Genomic DNA, 25,165 nt, shown 5'->3' on the forward strand with positions numbered 1-25,165 from the left:
AAGCTATTGTAAGTATGTAATGCCATGTGGTGGCTGCGGACAGACACTTGAAGTTTTCAAAGAAGTAGGTTAAATGTAAACAGAAGATTAAGTGGGTGACCCACTGAGATGTAGGTTTCCAGAAGCAGTAGGGTTGCCTCTGTTTTTGTTGCTGTTGGTTTGGTTTATACAGACTTTGCCCATATGTTTCCATACCCGAGCAAGCTAGCGGCAGCCTGGGAGACAGCAGGGAGCCCAGCGCTGGCGGCACCCTCACTGGATAGGACTGTTAGTGCTGAGCCCTCGGCTGCCGTGGCTGGACGTTGGACCTAGGTGGTGGCCCTGACATTGGCCCATGTGACACTGGCAATGCAGTCTCTGGGACTGCAGACACTCATCTTGTGCTGGACATCAAAGAGAGCGAGAGAATGGAGTTGCAGTTGCTTGGGATTTATTTGTCGTATGGAAGGATGTAACCGAACTTTTTTCCGCAGAGCTGCAGGGCGAAAAAACCCAAGCGGGATGCAGCTCCTGCAAAGCGTCCTTGTCCCTGGCAGCAGCATCCTCTGGTGTGCAGCAGTGGGACTTCAGGGATGACACAGCCTCGCCACTGGGCTCTGCAGAAGGCGCTACTTTGCAAGCCATCATGATGGACTGCCCAATATCCTCTGGGTCAAGGCCAATATTGATTGTGAGAGATGTGGCGAAGCCACTTTGTAAGCACACAGCGTTCAAGGGGATGACGTGAGGGAGGCAAAATGTCTCAAGTTTCTGCCTACGTGCAGATAGAATAAGGAAGCACGTCTGTTAAAACAAAAGGTCCGTGCTACTTGTTTGGTTTTAAGAAACTTTGCATCCTCCCATTGACAGAAGCCCTTGGGGTCGAAGGAGTGCAGTTGCGAGGGTTTAATATTGTTGGCGTCTGTTTCTACCGAGGTTACATAATTGCTGTTTTCCTGGGAAATGAAATCATGGAAATGAAAAACTAAATCCACCAGAGCACAAGCAGGCACAACTTTGATTTCAGGCACCTGTCTGTGCCAGTATTTAATTTGGCACAGGAAACGTAGCATCAAAACGAGTATAAACAAGTAGCACGGGAATAATGGCACAACTGGCATTCCGACACCGAGGTGTGAGAACAAACACATCCCTCCCCAGCATGGGAAACTTCACAGTGTATAGTGTGTGTGTGGGACGAGGCCAATGTCAGGAGCAGGCAAGGAGAGTCCTGTGCAGCAGGAATGGCAGGGGGCGTTTGGGAAATACGCTTGCAGAAACCCAACAACCTACACCTTAAATGGACTGGAAGGAGAGAAGGGCAAGCTGCAACCAAAGAAGAGAAGCTGGAAGGCTGGAAGGCCTTTCCTCTGTCTCGCCTTAGTAATTATCTCTTGTTTGCAGAGCTTCCATTAATTGGAATGCATTTCCTAATGAAATTAGGCTGGCAGCCAGTATTCAAGTCTTTTTACTGCTAGGGAAAATTTGTTCTTTGAGCAACTCAGCCATTGATTTTTGTTTGTGTTTTCATTCATCATGAGACTGTTACGTGCCAAAAATTCCACGCTCCGTCATATTGCCTTGGACAGTCTGCGTTATTTGATTTATTCCCTTGCTCCTGTGGCTGGAAAACTGAATTCTACAGCAGTGTCCCATTTGTAGTTACTTTGTTGTATGGTTGCCCCCCCCCCTTTTTTTTAAAAACAGTTGGCCTTCCTTTTAACTACCTATCTGTTAGGACAGCATGAAATGCATGGCAGTGCAAAGACACTAAGAATCCCTAAGAAAAAAGTAATAAGGCTTCAAAAAATCAGTTGAAGTGACATTTGCATTGTGGGATTTCTAAATTTAAAAGGATTCTCAAACTTGCCTGGTTTATAGGGAGCACAGGAGCTGGACTATATCAGTACAGAAGAGCACATTTTGAAGAGAGATCTTTGACAAAGCGAAACTGGCAACAGTTGAGCTGGAAGGGGTCAAAAGCCTGTTCAGACCTCCGACAGTCTTTGAACTGTGCTTTCCTTATCGCTTTGAAGAAAGGTGGGACTGGAGACAGCAGTTGAAGCCTTATTTGGATGTGGTGTCTTCTTCGCTTCTTCAGCCAGGTCGGGACTAGGTATTGCTCATGGGTGTGCAAACGGCCTTGTCTATCTTACTCTGCAGGATACTGTTTGATATATTGGCAGTATCTACATACATACCTTATCCGTCAGGCTGAATTACTTTCAAGAATTAATCTTTCTGCCACATCCCCGCTACACGATATATATCTGTACTGATCATCCTCCATAACAAATATGAATCTTACAAAATGCATGCAGCCATTTTACAACAGACTTGTTGTAAAGGTAGTTGATCCACTGGTCTCCTTTCTCATTCAGCACGTAGTAAGGATAGTGAGCAAGGCTGAAGGTTAGATGAAGAGAAAATGATTTGAGTTACCTCCAGCTCAGAATGATCAAAAATATGAGACTGGCTTTAAAATTAGTTTTTGAGAAGCAATATGCTTAAGGTTCATCTTAGTTTCTTTGATGTTTGAGACTTAAACGAATGCACTCAATTTACCTTTACAGATTTGTCTCAACGCATGCTAGCATAAATGGTTGTGAATTAAATCTTAGTCACCCACATCTACAGCAACTGGAAGTATAGGGACAAAATCAGTATTATAGGACCTGTGACTGAAATCAGGAGAGCAAAAAACCGGTGGAATTCTGTACTTTTTAGGACTTTACTGTAGTTTCTGGAACAGTGACATTCTTTTCTTCAACTTACTAACACTTCCCCCTGTGCGTGTGTATTAGACTGTATGTATGCATGGAAACTCACACAATTGGTGCTACTAACTTAAACAAAAATAATTTTCTTAGGTGTATTTTAATTCTTTCTCCTTGTGATTCAAGTAGGTTTATTTCCTATCCAGAAAGCAAATAGCGCAGTAGTAGTCATCTTCAAGAAACAGGCTGTTATCGTGAGAAGTCACATTGAGAGATTATGCTGAGAACCCACAAACACCATGCATATTGTGGATGATGTGAAGAATTTAGTGGTGTTGCCAAAACATGCTTATGGTGAGAAAGAAAGTCAGCCAGCTTCCTTTAGCTGCTGGGCTGAGGCTGTGGCCTCTTTGCGCAGCTATGATGAAATTGTGTGTACAGAAGGTATGTGCTTCCAGAAGGACTAATGGACTAGTTTAATGGGATGTTCAACTGGAACAGTTCACAAAGAGAGGCAGCCCTCAGATCAAGATAAAGATGCTTCTGAGATTATTGGAACAAACAAAAGAGGCTTTAGGCCTGTCTTTCATTGGAAAATGAAAGGGGGAGAAAAAGGAGTGTTGCAGAGGGTGGTCTTGTAAAGGGAAAGAAAGAAGGGCAGGCATATTTGCATCAGGTTGTTGTAACTGCCCTCTGAAGACGCATGAGACGTTTTCCCTCTCTAGCTTTACAGATAACTCCTGGTAGTCACTTTTGAAGCAATGTGATTATCAGCTACCTAGAGTACAATATCAGAACTGCACCAGATATTACAGCAACTTGAATGGCCTTTTAGTCATACAGTTACAAACAATGGGCGGCATTTTCCTCTAGCCAGAGTTGATCAAACTGTCCATTGCAGTGCTCTCTAAGAAGCCCTGGCACTTCTGTGAGATTTGCAAATAAATGTCTTAGTCGACCACTTCTTCAGGCTATTGATTACTGACCAGCAAATAGTCCTCAGTGCACCTCCCATCTATAATGAAGATATTCTATATATTTCTTCGCATTATTCATGTCCTTCTGGTCTTGGGATGTTGTAGAAAATCTAGCAGGCTGTAGCTCATAGTTGTAGTCTTTTCCTGCATGTTATAAAGCAAATAAACTGGCCGCTTCCTCTTCCTAAACTTGCAGCAACAAGATCAGAAAGTGACACAAGGCTTTCGTGGATTGTTTCCCTCTCAATGTACAGCTGGTACCTGACTGTCTTTCCATTCACAATGAAATGGCTACAGAAAGCAAGGTGTACAGATGCAGAAGAAAATAACTGTGGGAAGAACAGGTAGTATCTTAATGATGCTAGAAGTACATTGCCACTGGGGAACGTGCTGGTTTATGGTATTGAAATGATCAATCTCTTTAGGGTCTGAAATTCCATGGCTACTGATGTGTTTACAAGAGCAATTTCTGCTTTTTCCTGTGGCTGCATTGTCCCTATCTTAAATATCTTATGCATAAATATGGAAGAAGAGAGAAATACAGATGCACACAACATGCAGGTGTCTGAGTCTGCATTGTGAGACTCGACTAGTGTACAAACACAGTACCAGAATAAGATCATGTTTGACTGCTGGAACATTTACTTTTCCCAGCAAAGCATCTATTTACTTTTCATTATTCTTAATGAATGGAGAAAGGACATAGATTTGTGTTTTGCCTGCCTGTCTTTCCCATGAGGTGTTTGTCTTTTATAAATAAACCAACAAAATAAACCAAAAGACAATGTTTCAACAGAGTGCCTGATTGTGAGGACACGAAGTTGCAGCTAAGAGGATTCCCGTAGGATTTGCAATACCAGGCAGTCCTGGGGAGGAGCAGCTGCCACTTCCCTTTGCAGAGCAGGGTGCAGGAATGCCCCAAGGCATCGCAGGGAATGGCAGGGGTTCTGTGGGATCATCTACAGCAGAGGATCAGTCACGCAGGGCTTGGCATCAAACTCAACTTTTCTTTTTGGGGACTGTATCCTGATGCTGTTATGGCAAGTGCCTCATCTCATGGTTCTCCCAACCTGAGAGGTAGGTAGTTAATTTTTAAATAGTTACAGTTCCCACACCTCTTTCTTCATTTTTGTCTTAAATCGATTGTCTCTACTTGCAGTTCTTTCCCACTGACAGTAGTTAAGCGGGCGGTGATGGTGGTGTGGTGTATGGACCAGACAACCTCCTTTCCAATCTAAATTAGTCTATATTTTGGGAAAGAATACTAGTACAGACTCACCAGAAGAGTAGCAGACTCATCTGTGCTGAGGGAGAAAGTGTGACGACAGCACTAGAAGACAGTTCTGGGTTGAAGACGGGAGCCTTGTTGAGTAGAAAATGGAGAATTGAGACCTGCCCCAGGACACCTACAGACCGTTAACAGCGGCTAGGCTGTTAGTATCGATCAGGGTCACAGGCAGCGGTTGCAACTTATCTATCATTCATGTGGTCTCTCTAGGCTGACCAAAAAATGTGCACTGCACCGTGACCATGTATGTTCTTCACTTGTTAGCACGGTGCCCAGCACAGCTGTGACTTGCGCCAAGTAGCACTCTCCCAAACAGCTTAAGCATCTTCTAGGAACCCAGAGAAAATATTTGAGAAATAAATTTGTCAATAGATAGGCCTGGTCACACCTATGTTATAAACTGAAAATATTTCTTACTATGGGAATTCTTTCCAAATCCTTCAGGCTAATGGTGATATAATGGTGTTTTTGCTGGAAACAAGACATGTTATGCAGGAGAATATTTTACTTGAAGACAGTGATTGGTTCCAGACTTCTCCAAGTGGTTTTCACTGGAGAAAACAGCAGCTCTTTAGGTATTACTGAGATCTGTAAGGTCGCTGCTGAACTGCTTCATGCTACAGCTCTGTGACCCCTTGTGAACGTTACTTGTTTTCACTGTGATTGCAGCCCCCCTGTGCTGCAACGCGTTCTCCCACATGCATGTATCTTGTCTGAAACAGCCACTGTGGCTCACATACAGAGTGGCTTTTGAAACTACTGATCGAGAAGCGGTGAAAGTTTTGAATGAACTGCAAGATGAGGTGAGGACTGAGTTTCATTTTGCATTGAGACCCCCCTTCCGTTGCTGTGGCCTTTGCATGCCTGGGGTTCAGGCCATCCAGACAGTGGCCCCTTTTCATTTTTTTTCAGTAAATTGCTTCAACATTTTAGGTTGTAATAGTTTCAGAAGTTTAAACCCATGGGTTGTTAACCAATTTCTTCTTTGAGAGAAGATGTGATGCTTGCTCTGAGAGGTCAAAAAATTTTGCAGGCCTCCAGAGAATATGTGTATGGGCTTGCACATCTGGGGTAGACTCAAGAAGAATGCTCAACAGCATAGAAATGTGGGAAGCCAGAAATATGTTCAGACACACTTTTATGGTTTGTCTGAGTTTCCCCTGTGGGACAGGATCAGAGGGTTTTCTAGGCTTACGCAGATATTCTTTTGATACTACAGCACAGAAGGGCTGGGTCTGCTCCGTGTGCTTGTGTGTGTCTCCATATACTAGCTGTGCCAGGGCCTATAGGCTCTGTCTGTTAAACCCTGCCATGAATAATGAAATACTTTGAGGTTTTTCTGCAGTCCTGCAGCAGGGAATTGCTACTCCTGTAACCTTTATTTCTCTTCCTGGAAGGAATTGTGTGCAGCATCCAATGTAATGCTCTGTCATCAGGATTACAAGGCTGATACTGCCTTGATAGCTTCCTGTTTGTTTGTGGGTTTTTTTTTCTTTTTTAGCATATGGAAGCTACAGATTTTAGCAGTTGATGTGTCCACCTTGTCCACTGATTTACCACTTTCTCTGTATTTTCCCCCCTTACCACCCAATTTCTGCAGGGTGGGAAGACTAAGCCCTTTCAGAGCAGAAGAGCCGAGACAAAAGCTGTAGTCAGGCAGCAGGTTGTAACTGGCATCTAGATGCTTTCTGCTGGTGTTTTTGAAGGTGTTTCCTCTGGGCTTCTGGGAAGGGTGGATGCCTCACTGGCAGGGTTTTCCCCACAGAGGGATGAGGGGAGGTGGGGCAGGCACAGAGGAGTGCTGCACTGCAGCTCTCTTTCCAAGCCGGGCAGCAAGGTTTTAGTACCTGTGGAGTACCAAACAAGACTGAGCAGCATATAATTTTTCCTGTAATTCATTCATATGCAGGCCATGGAGAGGCTGAGTTGTGTCTCTCAGGGATGTGCTGTGAACACGCCACGGGAGGAGCTGTGCAGTTTCACTGGTAATGAAGTCGATGTCAGAAGCGTCTCTGTCTTTCTCTGGGCTGAGATAAGTCATGGGATGATAAAATGAATTCCTCCCAGTCCTTTTGCCCAGATAGCACACAGCTATGGGCAGTGATTGCTTTGTGTCCCACATCTCTCATCCTGAATACTTTTCATTTCATATTCTGGGTCACACCTGAGCCTCTTCCCTTTTCTTCACCAGTCCTCCATGAAGTTCAAAGGTCCTGCCTGTTTTTCTGTGGCAGGGAGGAAAGCACTGCTGTCCCACAGACCCACTTGCTTGTGGCTTTGACAGGCTGTGTGCAGAGGAGTTGGAAGGAGCTGCTCTCATTCCCTCTTCATCTTCCTGTCTCAGCTGGTGGGAAGAAGCTCCGTGCTCCTACTTGGGAGAATTATGCAGGTGGTTGAGCGAGCTCCATGATACATACTACAGATCTGATCCTGGCTTCGCATTTGTTGCTGCCAGGAGACCTTCAGTGGTGTGAAACAGAAATACGTAAATCCATCTCCGGTAATGCACAACTAGGCATCATGGCAGCACAGTCAGTAGGTGAACTGTGCTTATTTGTGAATTATGTCGAGGAATGGTGTCCTGGTTTCGGCTGGGATAGAGTTAATTTCCTTCCTAGTAGCTGGTACAGTGCTGTGCTTTGGATTTAGGATGAGAATATAACATTGATAACACACTGATGTTTTAGTTGTTGCTAAGTAGTGCTTACACTAGTCAAGGACTTTCCAGCTTCCCATGCTTTACCGACTGAGAAGGCTGGAGGGGCACAAGAAGCTGGGAGGGGGCACAGCCAGGACAGCTGACCCAAACTGGCCCAAGGGATATTCCATACTGTAGGACATCATGCTCGGTATGTAAACTGGGGGAAAGCTGCCCCGGGGGGGCCGCTGCTCAGGGACTGGCTGGGCATCGGTCGGTGGGTGATGAGCAATTGCATTGTGCATCACTTGCTTTGTATATTCTTTTATTTATTTATTTATTATTATTGTTGTTGTTGTTGTTGTTATTACTATTTTATTTCAATTATTAAACTGTTCTTATCTCAACCCACGAGTTTTCTCTCTTTTACTCTTCCAATTCTCTCCTCCATCCCACTGGGGAGCAGGGAGAGCGAGCGACTGGCTGTGTGGTGCTCAGTTGCCGGCTGAGGTTAAACCACGACAAATAGTTAGTTGGAGGGGTGGCCCTGACACCAACGTGTATCTTTTTGGGGATCTGGGTAGTGTGAATGAGGCAGGGGACCGGAGGAGGAGGAGGAGCGGAGGGGTGGTTTCCTTCTGGGGAGAGATGAGCATCCTTGAGAAGAGCTGGGCAGTCTCTGCTGGTGCTTCTGAGTTCTCTTATAATGCTAGTACCCCCACTAACCATGCTCTTGTCAGTTCAAGCTGGTCATTCATTTTTTGTTAGCCTAACAATGTTCTTGGGATCCAATTTTAAAAAATGCAGAATGCTTACAGCTGCAACTACAGCGCATAAAGTTTTTGCTGTCAGCTCAATAGCAGAGAGAATGCTAAGTATTCTCAAAAAATGAGGTTGGTGGTATCTCAAGTGGGATATCCAAAATCGGGGGAAACTTTTGACCTTACATGTCCTGTGCCAGGTATGTAGGCTATGATAATGCTATTTCCTGAAGTGTTCTTACTGCAGCGATGAGCTCTATTGGAAAGGATAAGGGCGCTATTAGTTTTGCATTCACTGTAAAGGGACGTGGCAAATGGGAAACTGCTCCATACGTGAGACGGCAAGCACTAGATACTAACTTCTATAGTGGAGCAGAAAAGAAACTAGAAAATGCAGCATATACTTACACAAAAATTGAATTTTCACGGATATGCTATTATTCCCTGTCATGACCTTACAATGTAATGTCTTTTACCATTAGATTTTTATAGAACGTGTGTGTGAAAATATGTCTTAGAAAGAAATTTCATGCTGGGGAAAAAAGGAAATATTAGAAGTTTGTTTGCAGTCCATTCTGTGTCTCAACAGCCTTTGGCCCTGACCTTCCCGTTGATTAGGGCAGAGAAAAGAGGAATCTTATCTGGGGGATTGTGGTCCCACCTGCCTTGAGCTCTTCTCAGTTTGGCCTCAGCGTGAAAGACTGAACAGGAAAAGATCATTCACCTTCAATTGCTGCAAGACACAACCCTGTTATTGTTAAACTCACTGTGTCTTGGTTTCCAGTGCAGTCTTAAAGTGAAAACTGTTGCAAATATAAAGGTATGTTTTCATACAAGTAAGGGATTTTTCTTGTAATTACTGTAACATTAATGGCAGTTGAGATACACTGAAGAACAAACTATTGAATGAGTTAGTACAGCATGAAAATCCTGTGAGTTTTGCTGGAGCAGGGGGAGAGCAGAAGACAATTTCTCCCCTCAGTGTATCAGAGTATAAAATTTGCCCGACCACTGGTAAGAGACTGGTCCCAGCAGTCAGGGAAGCGTCACTGTGCTGGCCTTGTCCAGTATGGTTTTATCGATGTATTGTCTGCTTTCTCTTCAGGTGTATTGAGCTGGTTTTAAACCACCACTTGAGTTTGTGTCATTTCCTACAGCAGGGCTTCTTGCTGTCTGAGGACAGTTTACCTTCTCCTTACCTCCCTGCAGTCATCTGGTTCACTGGAGAGCGATGGACACGCTCCTGGTGGACTGGCTGCTGGGGAAGTGTGACTCGGGGCTCTTTCATTGTACAAGTGCAGGCAAATGGTGGGACACGACTATTTGACCCACCATAATGCTGTTCCTCAGCATGTGGTGCACCACTTCCTCCACGTGCCGGGTGGGGGAAGACCAGCACCCCCTTGCTGCATGGCTTAGAGGGGGGCCCCCAGGGACTGGGACAGTTCCCCACCTGTCTGGTGGATCTGGGGACCCTCGGCTGGGTCTCGTTGATAGCAGCAATCCGATAACCAAGCTAGATGATGTCCCATCGCTGCATGTCAGGCCCCCTTCCCCGGAGCAGGTCTGGTTGCTTCCTGGGCTCCAAAAGCCGACAAGCTCTCACAGACTTCTGTAAAAGATTGCAAATCTCTGGCCTTTGGTCAAAACTCAGTCTAAAACAATAGCTGAATGTCTTTTAAAAGTCTTGAAACCGAGGGCAACATGTGTCAGCTCTCCTCTTAGGGCTTGTTTTGTAAGAAACTCCTCTTTTGTTTGTTAAGTGTAAGGGGAAGAAAAGAACACCAAAGTTTGATTTAACCTTGTCAATACACTAATACCTATATTTTTTGGCCTATGGTACTGGCTGTGTTTGGCAAAATGGCCAAGATGGAAACAAAATCAGCAGCACACTTGATTTCTATGGATTTTTGATTTGGATTTACAAAAGACCCTGAAATTAAAAAAGCAAACCTATTGTCTGAAATCAGACTTGCTTGCACATCATGTTGACCTTACTGTTAGTAATAATATTGAATCATGCAGAATTTTGTTCAGAATTTGGCAAAGATTGGACTGTTTAGTCTTTTCTGTTCTCCTACATATATGTCTCCGTTGTTCGGAATTGGAAGAATAGAGAATGTTGTCTTCACTGAAACGAGGTTTTTACTCATTTGTCTGTGGAAAAAGTACTTTTTCTGTTAATCCAGACTCTTTACTTTATTGGTAATAAAAATGCAATTTTCCATTGCTGATGCTGTCTATGCAATATACTTTTACAGTGCTGCTGCCATCCTGTTCTGAATACTCTGGGGAAATTGTGACATACTTGTTCAGAAGCCTGTGTGACTTGCAAATCTGTTTTCTGTTTTGTTATGTTTTGTTTGTGAGTTTCCTCTTTTTAAATTTATGCTGAAGGTGGGTTGCAAACCAAACTCTGTATCCAAACCAGTTACAAAGCAGGATATTATCTTTTCTAGCCAAAGCCCCCTCATCCAGCGGGGGCTGAGACTTTTGGTCAGCTCTAAGCCAGACACAGTTGAAGCATCGGTCAAAAATCTGCATGTGGTATTGCTAACTCCTTTGGCACATTAAAGCATAGTTTTCAGGGTAGCCTAGATGTATATAATTTCTCATTTTGCACTGTCCCCTTTGCATTGCAGAACAGCCTTTTCCCTGCTTCTGCTTAAAAACCAGAACATGTAATTTATTGGTATTTTCTGTTCCAGTTATACGGGTGAGTGTCTCTCTTTTAGTTTGGGTCCAAGTTGTTTGCTTCCTGGACTGTTTTCTTTTTGCTCTCCTCCCAGGGGTTCGTAGCTGCATTTCCTACAGAAGGAGAAGACTGGGAAACCCTCTAATCCAGAAAAGCTGTCTTCTTTTCTCTTGATGAAGTAGAATTTTGATGAAAGGTCTTCAACACAATGAGCGAAGAAGACAGACTTACAGTCGTCATTGCTTTTGGGCCACCTTCCAACATGAAAAAAATTTCTACTTTGGTCTTTCATATAGTCTCCTATTTACCCTCTGGCTACCTTCGTCCCCACTTCTCCCCTGAAAAATTGGGTTAAATTGTGTCCTAATACTTTTGTGTGAATTTCCAAGTCACGGAAGTGTATATACTTTCTGAAAGAATCTATTTTTCAATTTTAAATCCTTGGCTTGGCATTGCCAGATTACCATATGGAACAAGTTCTAATAACCAGCCAAGATATAAATAAATTCAGCAAGAACATTAAGAGCAAAAAAACAAAGAAATCCCTAATCTTCCAAACAGCCTGTCAGGCACCACTTTCATTCCAATGGGGAAAAGAAAAGTAGCTAGGAAGAACAAATGTCTGCAATTAAAATGACAGCTTTCAAAGTTATATATGTGAGACGGACTCTGACAGAAGATGTTTTCCCCTCACGTCTCTGAAATTGTATCCTGTGCTTTCTTACCCTGGCTGTCCCACTGTTCATAGGACTGACTGTACAAGAGTTTAAGCAGCACCTTGAAAATTCAGCCTACTTGTTGGGTGGCGTTGCTTGTGTTTTCTGTGCACTGGGCTGTGATTCCTCATTTCATACACCACTGACAAACTGCAGTGGCTCCAGAAAGCCACATCATATCATACCTAAGCATGCATGCATATAGTGACAAATTTTCCATTGATGTTCAAAATTTTGGGAACATGGGGTTTGCATGGTGATATACACAGGTGTTTGTTTATTTTTGACTACCTTTCCGGAGCTGAAGAGTGAATAATGCTTGGTACTGCAGTCCAGTGACTAGCCTGTGTTATCTGTGTGTAATATGCAAGGATTTTGTTCAAAGATAGCAGAATTAGAGCTGGAAAGCCACCCTTGGTTTAAAACCAAAACTCTTCAGACTTCTGCTATATCTTGACCCAATTCTAGCTCTATTGTTTGAAGGTCTACATGAGCTGGCTCTATCTGTGCTACAGCAGTAACATGGCAAAAGGCTTTTCGTGTGCTTTTTTGAGCTGAAAGCAAGGATTACCATGAATCTTCTGAGAATTTGTATGTGTGAGATTCCACGGCAGAGTTACACCATCCTAAAAAACCTCTGAATGATCACTATTATGAAGTGGTTAAAAAACAGTTTGTGATTAATACCGGTAGATAAGTTGCAGGGTCAGGCTTACCTGCTCTCTAGTGAGGCTGCTGCCAATGATTCTGTGGAAATTGTGAAGGCTGCCAAAAAATAACGCATGAATGAACAGTTCAGAGGCCCAGCAGATCTGTGGAGTTCACAGCAAAGCATCACTTTCTGTCCAGACGGTAGCAAGTTCAAAGTAGCTGGTTCTCATTTCCACACATCATGGCATGCATCCCGAGGTTTTCAGGACTCTGGTGCTTCCGACAGGGCTTTTGTTAGAGTAAGCGTTTGTAATTTTCATCATTTCTGGAAGAAATATCTGTATTGCTGGAAAGAAATCTAGCTGGAAGCAGGGCTCTGTTGTTTTTTTCCCCCCACTAGGCTAATACAAAGCTGCTGCTGCTGCATCTTCCTCTGAGTGGCCTCAGCACAACACCCTTGGAAATAAGAATGACTCATCTTGATGGGGGTCTTCCTGTTGGGATATTGGAAATAAACACAGTTACTGCAGGGGACCTAAAGTACAGTAATTTGGATGATGAAACTTGAGGCATTGCTGGGCGAGGAGAGGCTGCAATCAGAAAGCTGTCAGAGGCAGCAGAGAAGCCCTGGGGGAAGAGATGAGCAGAGTAATAAGATATGTCCAGAATGTTTTGCCGTTAACTTAAAATATTGTGGAAGTAGAATATTGGCTCTCAGTTAAATCACGCAGAGACTTGGAAAAGGACTTTGAGAAACATACAGACATTGTGCAGGATTGCTGCAACACCTATGCCAAATGCTGCAGCTTAGTGAAGGTCCTTGACAGCCCTGCAGCAGTAAGCATCCTGCATAGCTCACTCTACCCTGTGTGTGCAATAGCCGTATGCTTCAGGTGTGGTTTAGAGCAAAGTTAATAGCAGGACTGCTCTGAACAGCCAGTCCTTACTTTTTGCATTAAAACCTCATCTCTTCCCTTCCTTTGCCCTGGCCCTGTTGAGACAGAAGTGAATCCTTACGAATTTCCTTACGGAAATATGTTCAGATATACCAGGTAGCACGTGAGGCAGATCTGTGCTCATATAATGGTCATTTATTCATTATTTAGGGGCTTTAATGAGTCCATTTAGAGCTGCTGCTCATATGAGCTACTGAATATTCAGGATCATTGGATGAAAGGTGGATACCAGATTTTTCTTCTTCCACACATACATTTTGCTGTTGTTTTTTTTTTCTTACGCAGAGCTATTGGTAGTTTGGGGAAACTATGACTTTACAAAGAAACATTTTTGATGACTAGAGGAGTCGGTTACGTGAAGCTCTCCTCTGCTCAGCTTGATGCCTCGTCCTGCTGGTTTGTCTTTCTGTCAGTTTTTGCAGGAACTCCTGTTCCCCACTTGCCTGCCTAAACCCTCTCCATGGGCTCTGAGCTGCGAAACCGTGCCTGGGGAGGGGCAGAGCGTGTATGACAGTACACATGGCAGTAGGCTATTCTGTATCACCAGAACAAGCTCTCAAACTTGATCTTGTGGGGAAAATCTTCACAGAAGATGCAAATATTCAACTGTTGTTTTCCCAGGATGGGAACATAAAATCCTGGAGTGCTTTCTTGACTTCTGGAGGCTGACTTCTGGATGTTGAACCATAAAAGAAATGGCACGATTCACACCCTGGGAAAATATTTTCCATGTACATCGTAAAAGCACACTCCCAAATCATGGCACTAGGCCTGCTGAATGTGTGCAATAGCTGGAAGATTGTTATGTAAAATCAAATTAGATTTTTTTATAGCAATCTTGGTCTATGACTACTGGTCTTCTCATTCCATAATGATGTGCTAGAAGAAACTTGTGCCAGATATATGTCATGGGGGGTGATGCCGTTTCCCAGCAGGATGCCTCTGTTCAGCCTGTTGTTCTGTCTCATCATCAGGCAGTACTTGGAGGAGTTGACCAGTATCAAGGGGAGTGAAAATCTGGAAGTGAAGAGAAAATGTTTAAGCTTCATAATTTATAAAACCAATGTAGAAGTTAGTGCCGATTCTGAAACAAACTTGTGGTGTAATGCTAGGACCTCGTCTGTCTGGGGGGAAGAGGAGTGCTGTGATGCAGTGAAACCCACAAAAATCACGCTGAATTTCCAGTGTACTGTATGCCAGGATGCAAGTGCTGCTTGTGCTGTTAATATATGCACAACATAATGAGTATTATTGCTATCATTAATCATTTTCATTATAAATAATGTAGCTACAGAATGAGCCTATTGAAAAATAAGAGTTAAATAGAGAAAAGAATAGGGATTACACAGTCATTGTATCTTAACAAAGCCCAGTGCCATGGAATTTTACCTATCCCACAACATAACTAACCATAATGTCAGCTAGCAAGTGCAATTACATGGTCACAAAGTTAAATAGTGCTCTATGCTTATATACTAATCACAGAATGACTGAGGAAACTTGGACAACTCATAAAAAGTTTGACAACTTGACAAGTAAAAGATGTAAGTGATGCTTCATAGTCCCTCAATAGTTTATTTAGATAAGATTTTATGTCTTTTTTAACTGATGTAAATACATGAGGATACGTGTCTCACTCAAAGATCTGTTTGGTTTGTGTCTAAAGATGGGATTCTTGCTCTTTTCTCTGTAAATGATCCTGCATCACGCTGTAATTAAATAAAAATGCACTCTATCACAGAAGTTGGATGCTTATAATGCAGCATTATTTATGGAGTCTTGTTTCTTAAGTACTTCATAGGTGCTTCTATTTGAAAGCTACCTCACCATAATTTATGGTTTAGGCATTCAGCATTATCTTACACTGTGGAATTCAAATTTACATTCATCAGAAATTCTGAGGAGAAAACCTTTGTAACAATGCGATTTCATATCACGTCTCTATTGATTGTGGGGATGAATTTTTTCATGGAAAAATCTTTGAGAGCTTGTATAACACAAGCTTCCTTTCTCTCTGGCATAATTAATTTTATGGCAAGATGTGAAAGATGCATTTAATTTAGTGTACTCAGAAATACTGCACTTTTAAGCTTTTGCATTTTAACCTTTTCCATTTCTGAAACTTGAAAAAGCTGCTGAGAAAGACCAAAAAAACCCCCCCAAACTTCCGATTAAATATACTCCAAAGCAAATGAAAATTTGACCACTAATGTTCCATCCCAGTTCAAAGGCAGAACTTCAGTTTAACTTCCTTTAGAGCAGTATTGAGAATTTGTTGTATTTTTGGTCACCATTTAAAGCAGGAACATCTTCGGTTGTCTTCTTCAAAGAGGGAAAAAGAGAAATAGTGTTGTAGTACAGCATAAAATATTGCTTCTCTCGGGTGTAGATGCTATATAGGCCATTAAGAGAAAACACTGCACATGGAAAACAGATGGATCTGAAGAACCAAAAGGAGCACAACAGCAACATTGTATCTCTGAGTCCCTTCCAACTCATTCATCTAGTGCAACTGTAAGATCAGTAGCACATTGGATAATTGGTATTGGCAAGTGAATGGCATTTCTGTGCCTACATCTTCCTGATTCTCCCAAACTATTGCATCCCAGGAGGGCTAGGAGAACAACACAGGAAGGGGGTAAAATAACCAGGTTTTTATACAAAATACTCATTTTTGCTGTCTAAAAGGAAGAAAAAAATACAAATGAGAACTTAATTTCCTCCATTTTAATTGAAGCAACATGTAGCAGAGGACCTGATTTGAGATCTCTTGAACTAAATCTTGAAATACGTTACCTCCAGGCACCGTGGCTCTACCTGCCCAATTACTTTGTTCTCATGATATAAATCACTGAAATGAGGAAGATGCATGGACCCTTTGGCATCTCAGGCTGTGAGCGCCATTTGCACACTGTGCCCATTTCATCAGTATGACACTGGACAGGCTGTAAGCAGAAAGAAGTGTTTTGTAACCCGGATTTGTATGTTTTTAAGTTGTTCTTAGGTTTTTTTTTCCAGATCCTAATGACAATATGTATTGTAATTACTAATGCCTACAGAGAAATGAAGATCAACTGCAGTAATAGTTACTGAGTTCACCCAGTATCTAGTATGTAGCTCCTAAGCAACAGGTTGGGCATAACTATTAGTGCTTGCCAAAATCAAATGGGAAACAGGAAAGTCTCCAAAATAACCAAGGTGAAATTGGTAGGGATAGTAACAAGGAACAGATGCTTGTACTGCTGTTTCTATTGAAATTGGTCACAATATTCCCGATCTATCTCTGATAGAGGAGAAATTGGCCTCTTGCTTGGTTTATCTAGTGAACATAAAGGTGGATGTGATTTAAGTCTGTTGTGCAAATGTTGCCACAAGGGAAAATAGTAAATTACTTTATATACCTTTACCCTTATATAAACAAATGAGAAGACCATTTAAATATTTTTTTTTGTGCATGTGTAAGACTTTCATGATAACAACTGTAAGAATAATAAAAAAGAAATATATTTCCAACAACTTTCATATGATATCACCAGCTTGAGTGCAGTACCCCTGACTTGCGTTAGTGCCATAATGCAAACACTGAAGTGTTTACTCACATTTTTCCAGTCCTATCTCTAAGTTATACAGAAAGAAGGGAAGAAAATACTGAAATATTGAAAAGAGAAAAGGCTGCTAGTTTTAAACAAGAAGGAAGGTTATTTGCAGAAGTGTAACTTTCCACTAGAGATTTTTTAAATAAATTCATCTGGAGTTCTAAATACATGAAGGTTTGAAGTGAAGCAATAGTCTCCTACAGTACTCAGAAAGGTTCATCTTGAGTGAAAAAGTTTGCCAAAACTTCTTTTCAATTTTTCCCTCAAACTCTCAGTGTTTCCATACCAGGCCTGATGGAAGGGGGAAGAGGAAAAAGGCAAAAACAGGACTTCTGAAAATTTCTGCTGTGTTTTTTCAAGAGTCTCTCATCTCTCCTCATAGTGGGTGGGATTCATTTTGGCAAACTTTACTACAGCCTGGAAGTACCTACCTCTGAGCTATTCTAGGTTCCCTGTGTGCTCCGCAGAGAAAAGTAGGCTCTTTTAAGTCGTGACTCATGTAATCTAGTTCGAACACCTACTCTCAGATAAGATGTCCATATAGGAGCCAAGGGTGTCTGGCTCAGATGTATATGTCTACACTTGGCCAGATGAATCTTACCCAGTATGTCTATGCTGCAGACTGCCAAGAAACAAGATAAGTTTAGCTGCATAGAGCTCAGTGCTGTCACAGCGGAGTTTTTAAAAGCTAGCTCAGGTATTTCTGACTCTACAATGTAGTTTTCCATAAGACAGTGTTCACCTGAGATATCAGAGTGCCTCACGGTACTTATAACTCAGGCGTTTCAGGCCCTTGTTTTCCACAGCTGCCATCCCTAACTGGGCATCGTGGTACATAGCCATTGTGCAGTCAGGAAACTGGAAACCACCCTGTGTGCAGTGTGGGACTAAGGATACCAGGGGATACCTATGTATGTATGGTGAAGAAATATCCAGTAGGAGTTAGGGGATGATAGGACTTCTGTACTGGTGAAAGTGGTGTTGAGGTCTGAGTCCAGTTGTGGTGCTGATGTTTTAAACGCCTCTGAAATCCTTCCAGCACAGTCAGAGGTCTGGACATGCTGCCTGTCAGCAGAAGTGAAGAAGCTCAATCTTTTTATTTTGCCAAAGAGAAGGTTAGCCCATTACTTTATCGTAGTTTGAGAGTTGTTACACAGTGACATTTCTGATACGGGATGACAATTTAATCTAGTGAATGAAAGCGCGATGCTACTCAATCTCTAAAGTAAAACCAGATTAATTCAGGCTACAGAAAGGAGCATATTTTTTACAGCAAGGCTAAATAACTGCTGGAATAACTTTATCTAGGAGTTTTATAGATTATTCTTTTCCTTGAAAATCCTTTTTAATCTAGATATGATACAATGAACTCATTGCTTTAATGAAAGAATTAAACAGTGAAATGTTATGGCCTGTGAAATGAGACTCTGAAGATATCCCTTCTGGCCTAAAAAGCTGTTTAATGGGCCAAATGCAGCATCGGAACCCAATGTCTCACAGTCCCGGGAAATCTGCATTTCAGAAAGGGCTGCGCAGCCTTTCCCATTTCCAGTACAATCGCTGTCAATCACCTGGTCCTATCATTCTGTTCCTTTAATAAGGTTCTTGATCTGAAAATGTGCTCAGTGAACTAGCTTTCTGTGAGCTGGACTCGTTATATAGAAATGTAGATAAGGGAGCTGTAGAAGCAGAACGTGCTGGAGCTGAAGGTTGTGACTGTGACGTATGTAACATGGAGGTTCTGCGTCCTGGGCTTAGGTTTGGGGTATTTTACTACTAATTCTCTGCTGGATTTTTTTCACCGTTATGTACCAGAATACCTTTGGTAGGCCAAACATAAATCTCCCATTTAATTTTGACAGAAGAAAGTGAATACCTCTCTTTAACTCCAGGCAACGAATATAGGTCCCTGTGTTAGCAATCTAGTCTGTCTTTGCTTCTCATAGTGGAAGAAATTTGAATTCTTGCTTTGCACCACTCTCTGGAGGATGCTCTGTTGATAGTTAAAATCATAGGATATGAATCTTTGCGAAAACGTTGTTATTAAATGATAGGTACATCTGTTGTGTGTTGTCGTTCCCCCCCCCCCCCCCCCCCCCCCCCCCCCCCTTAAAGCTTACCTCTGTATCTTCAGTCAGTGCTAATGGGAATTTGTCTCTCTTTCCCTCTCTTTCTTGCCCAGACTTTATCGAGGCTGAGTAAGATCTTGGCCACACCTGAATTTCTCATCCCATCAGCTAAATATGTTTCTCCTTTGAATATTTTTGGCTTAGGCAGAACTACAGTGTTTCTGCTAAAAAGCATAGAATTGCAATTCCATATAGTCCGCTTTGTTTTGTAGGTGTTCCTGTTCGGGGTATGTTCTCCTCCCCTCTCTGGTCAAAGCATGGAGGGCACACATCTGAGATGAACTGTGGAAGACTCCTCTAATGTGTTCCCCTACCTTTACCAAGAGGCTAAAAAAGGGAATACACTTTGGAAGTGCACAGCCCCTAGAGAAACATGGAAGCACTGATCGTATGAACTAGTTTCTGAAACTGAAATTTATTTCAGTGTGGAAACATCTTTTGGTTTTTGCACAACTGGATTTTCTACTCTGTAGTTAAATAAAAGCAACTTCACAGAAAGCAGAAGCAGCTTAAAGAATTGATGCATTTTGTAGAAGAAAAACACTGTCATAGTTAAGATTTAATTTTTTTCACTGATTCCATCCATTTATCTTTGACAGAATGGCAATAGCAGTCATCTAACACTGTAGCAGCACTCTGATCTGCACAATTGAGAGATTTTGAAAAACATCTCATCTAGAAATCAGACCTTTTGCATAAAGGCTTTCAGATGACACTGCATCTTACAGCTGTGTCTTCAGGAAGGACTGCTTCCACACAGGAGTGAAGGTACCGCTTTTCCTCTTCCCTTCCAGGCCCACTCACTCTGTGTGTTCCTGGTTGTCTTGGTCTGGTCCGGTCTATCATACCTCCTGACTGCTTCAGGGCAAGCCAAGGTTTCAGTTCACTTCCTGCCTGCTTCTACTCAGGAGCGAGGAGGCGGATAGATTCTTAACTAAGGTCCTTTTATTATAGTTTCTGTTCCTAGGGGTCCTCTTTTTCCTTGCCAAAATGCCTTTTGATCTACCTCTGCCAGCCAAAACATTCATGAAATGTCATGACTCCTCACAATGCTCTTACCCCTTGCTGTCAGCTTTGAAAAAGACAGCGATGCTGATAACTGAAATCTGCTATGATGTTGCTGTGGTATGAATAACACTAGAGTTTAGGCTTTGGAGTGGTTTTCTAGTAGAGAAGGGCTTACATTTCTACCCTTCATGAGGATAATATTGACAAATCATATAAAATGATGATGTGCAATTGAGAATAAAATTAGGAGATATCGTGTTCCTTTTATAATCATACATAGGAATTTCATAGGGGATATGCATGAAGTAAGAGGATAGAGTTAAGGCATCCACTGTGATAAGAAAGCAGTTAAACTTCCCAGAGTCTGTAGGTTTTGAACTCTTGAATTAAACATATACTGTACATTTTACACTGTACTAAAAAAAGTGTAATGGCTACACATTAGCTTTGGAGAGTGATGCAAATTGCACCATTAAATGCCATCTTTGCATTTAGATTTGTAACTATTTGTGGTTCTATCAAAACATAACTGCATTTTTACTCCTGCTTGCTTTATAGAACCAGTTTGAATTTAGGAGAGGAACTTAGCTTGTCTGTTTAGCTTTCATATTATCAGCAAACATTCATAGAATCATAGAATCATTAAGGTTGGAAAAGACCTCTAGGATCATCGAGTCCAACCATCAACCCAACACCACCATGCCCACTAAACCGTGTCCCTAAGTGCCGCATTGACACCTCTTTTAAATACCTCCAGGGATGGGGACTCCACCACTTCCCTGGGCAGCCTGTTCCAATGTTTCACCACTCTTTCAGTAAAGAAATTTTTCCTCACGTCCAATCTAAACCTCCCCTGGCACAACTTGAGGCCATTTCCTCTTGTCCTATCGCTTGTTACTTGGGAGAAGAGACCGACACCCACCTCGCTACAACCTCCTTTCAGGGAGTTGTAGAGAGCGATGGGGTCTCCCCTCAGCCTCCTTTTCTCCAGACTAAACAACCCCAGTGCCCTCAGCCGCTCCTCATAGGACTTGTGCTCTAGACCCTTCACCAGCTTCAATGCTCTTTGTTGGACACGCTCCAGCACCTCAATGTCTTTCTTGTAGTGGGGGGCCCAAAACTGAACACAGTATTTGAGGTGCGGCCTCACCAGTGCCGAGTACAGGGGCACGATCACTTCCCTACTCCTGCTGGCCACACTAGTTCTGATACAGGCCAGGATGCCATTGGCCTTCTTGGCCACCTGGGCACACTGCTGGCTCATGTTCAGCCGGCTGTCGACCAACACCCCCAGGTCCTTCTCTGCTGGGCAGCTTTCCAGCCACTCTTCCCCAAGCCTGTAGCGCTGCATGGGGTTGTTGCGACCCAAGTGCAGGACCTGGCACTTGGCCTTGTTGAACCTCATACAGCTGGCCTCAGCCCATTGATCCAGCCTGTCCAGGTCCCTCTGCAGACCCTTCCTACCCTCGAGCAGATCAACACTCCCGCCCAACTTGGTGTCGTCTGCAAACTGACTGAGGGTGCACTCGATACCCTCATCCAGATCATTGATAAAGAGATTGAACAAGACTGGGCCCGGCCGTCCAGCCAGAGTCCACCTGTCTAAGCTGTGAGCCGCCAACATTGCTAGTAATGTGGGTGTCATCTACCCTAAGTTTGATGTCTAAGCCTAAGTCAGTCCCACTAGGCTCCATTTGTAGGCAATGAAGTGAATAGACAGCTGTAGAAGGTGATGCCTCTCACACTAAGTCAGCTCAGATAAGGGAGATTAATTGCTCTTTACAGGTGCTTTTTTCGATTATCAGCTAGAAAAAAGGACTAGCCTAGGCTTAGATATTTCTTTGTTTCTTTATCTGTCTTTGTTAGGCACCTCAAGTAAAGAGGATAAACCCATATTTTGTCATGGATCAATGGAACAGCTTTCAGGTCATGTTATTTTTTATAAGGTAAGGTTAATTTGTATCATTGCAACTCTTTGTGGTAATGTGCTTGTTTTGCAAATTAATTTCAGGGAAGGAAAAGAAAAGGAGGAAAACCTTGAAGTGACCTAATGCAGGATTTCCCAGTTTGTTTGGATATCCCTCACAGTAACAGTTGCAGCCCTTTAGATACAGAAGAGGGTCCAGCAGTGGGTCATCAAGATGCTCAGGGGCCAAAAGCACCTGAACTACAGTGAGAGGCTAAGGGAATCAGTGAAGAAGTTGAAGGGCGGGTGTAGTAGGTAGTAGTGTATACCTACTTAAAGAACAGTTACTGAAAGAACAGAGCCAAAGTCTACTTGGTGGAGGCAAATAATATGGCAAGGGATAAATGGCCGCACTGGGGCTTGGAGGGCTCAGACTAGATGTTAGGAGAAGGTCACTGGGAGGGTAGTGCAGCACTGGGACAGGTTTCCCAGAGTGGTGGTGCACTCTCTGCCCTTCAGGGTGTTCAAGGCTGAGCTAGACAAAGCCATGGCAGAGCTGATCTGGTGCTGGCAGCACTCCTGCTTTGAGCAGGAGGCTGGTCTGGGTGACCACCAAAGGTGCCTTCCAACCAGCATCCCTGTGACTTTCTTCTCTTTACTCTAAGGAAATCAATCTCTTCCTATGCAACTCTACCCTCAAAATCTGGAGCCCGACCCCAGTCTCCTGTTCCCAACCCTGCTGTGCTTCTAACCCCGTGAACTGCAGGCAGGTGGCTGCAGCAGGTCCTGCCAAAGCATCTGTGCAATATGGGGGTACGCTGCTGCTGGTCCCAGCTCACAGGCCGCTTACAAATTGCTCCTAATGTCAGTATATCATTCCACTTAGGGCACTGTGCTGTGACATCTGTGTTCAAATCCCTGCTATGCTCAATACCAATGAGGCACCTGAAATTAGATTTCCCATAATAATGTGGTTGTGCTTTAACAGTTGGCCTATTGTCTTTTCTGGGGAAAAATCAGAAACAAACAGTCCTTAAAGACCTTCTGAGGGTCTCAGTTTTCCCCAGCTGGGAAGCTGCTTTATAGGATGGGGACAGCTAATGCTTTCTTAGCTCTAGATGCAAACTGTGATTGCAGAATCTTAATTTCCTGTTGGGATACTGGAACTAGACAGTACCCGTTTAAAAAATAAGCTGCTTTGCAAGCCTGGTCATTTTGAAAGAGTAACTACTTATAAACTTGGGGAATTTGGAGGGAAAATTAGTGAAAGGTGAGAAATATGGAACTGGAAAGTGCTATTTTAGCATTGCTCTTCAGCATGAAAGGGCACCTTAAAATCTTCCATAGCTTGCATTAAGTCATCTTGATATTTTCTTCTGTCTCATTAATCCCAACCTATTTTAGATGATATAAACAAATGCCACTTCTTTTGAATGTTATCACTTTAATCCCTCTTCACCTTGAGTTCACTCCAGGAAATGATATTTTTTCCTATTGAAAAGATTGTAAAATGAGCACAGCTTCTTGATAGTAGAATCAAATTATTTATTTATTTTGTTATATTAGTGGTATCGTCTCTCTTGGTTTCCAGGCTAAGCATAGTACAATGTATATTTTTAAATACCAATTTATTACAGCTTGAAGGATTGGAGAACTTTACTGAAAGAACTCTTGAGTCTTTTTCTTCAACGGTCCATCAGCCTTGTAGACTGTTCTGGTTCTTTGCCCTCAGAGAAGTTATTTTATATTTGGTCAATTTTAAATTGCATTTTCTATTTTATTGATCTATCCAGTGACTCTACTACTTGCAGATCCCTAGCATTGTGCTGTGGTACTGAATATTATGCTTTGTTTCCAGCAAATAAAACCAGTAAAAATTTATGTACCTTAAAGGCAAATAGGAATCTTGCATTGTCTGTGTGCGCTTAAAACACAAGAATACTGAAAGTTTTCCCTTCAATTCCTTTTTCTGAGCTTCATCAGTGCAGTCTCACAGTAATCTGTCTCTGTCACACATACTTTCTTATTTCACTTTGCAACAATCCCCCTTGTATAGGATCATTCAGGCTTCAGAAAGAGACAAAAAGAAGCAGAGGTGGGAATTTTTTTCCTTTTGAAATGCCTGGAATGATGTATTGGAGGACCGTAAAGGGTGCCAGAGCCCTCCCTGGATGACACCAGGTGTGTGTGTGTGTGGAGTGGTGTTGATAGGCTGGAGGACAGGGCTGCTATTCAGAGACACCCCGGCAGGCTGGACAAAATTACAAAGTCCAGCACCTGGGATGGGATAACCCCGTATGGCAGTACAGGTTGGGGCAGCTTTTCAGAAGAGGACTGTGGGTCCTCATGGACAGCACAGCAGTGTCCCTGGTGGCCTTGGAGGCCACCACAAACTGAGAGGTATCAGTACAAGGCTCATGAGGCTTCATTTGGAGTCCCATGCCCATGGGTGCTCAAAACCAGCTGAAGTTATGTTCCAGATAGCTCTATAAACTCCACGCTTTAATGCAGCAACATGGATGTGCCCGATACCTATTATGTGTGCAGAATGGCACCTGCTGGGGCATGCTCATAAACCACAGAAATCCTCAGTGCTCATTATAGAAGAATAAAAGAGCAGGCAAGACCGCAAGCTATGATAGTTGAGTAGAGAGGGTAAGTTCTAGTAAGTTTTGCTGTCTACAGCAGATTTTCGTGAGCAGTCTGACTCCTTACAGCTCACAGATGTAAGAGGTGATGTAGTCAGGAGATTTCTTTTAAAAGGGAAGGGAATACTGGAGACGTAAGTGCTAGCAGGCAGTTGAGATCCGGGGTTCAGATCAGGCTGATTTCCCCCAGAGGTCTTGATTTTTCTCCATAAACTACAGATGGTGTGTAGGACAACAGCTTCTAAATGGGGTGTCACGTCTATGTTTAAAAAGCTAGGCAGGATGAATCTGGGTCAGTTCTGGGCTAAGTTTTGTCAGTAATATTGCAATCAGGATTAAAGCTCCAGAGAGTTTACATTTGCATTTCACTCTGTTCTCAACTGCACCCTTTTGGCACAGCCTGGATTTCAATCTGACTCACCACTACGCTTTTAAATGTCAGTCCCTGACTTGTTAAATCACATCCCTAACTCTTAAGCAAGGAAACTAATTTATTTTAA

General features: G+C 42.8%; 1 long non-coding RNA gene across 2 annotated transcripts in view; it reads left to right on the plus strand.

The window, feature by feature from the left end:
* Positions 1-25,165, plus strand: part of LOC143169093 (uncharacterized) — a 50,423-nt gene that overhangs the window by 17,003 nt on the left and 8,255 nt on the right. Inside the window, exon 1 of one of the 2 annotated variants that reach the window (XR_012996851.1) lies at positions 4,590-4,750. The exons of the other annotated variant lie outside the window; for it this stretch is intronic. This is a non-coding gene — a long non-coding RNA (uncharacterized LOC143169093). Of the gene's footprint in view, positions 1-4,589; positions 4,751-25,165 lie in introns of those variants that run through there. 2 annotated transcript variants of the gene reach the window in all.

This window comes from Aptenodytes patagonicus, chromosome 1, assembly GCF_965638725.1.
Source record: "Aptenodytes patagonicus chromosome 1, bAptPat1.pri.cur, whole genome shotgun sequence".
Lineage (NCBI taxonomy): Eukaryota > Metazoa > Chordata > Aves > Sphenisciformes > Spheniscidae > Aptenodytes > Aptenodytes patagonicus.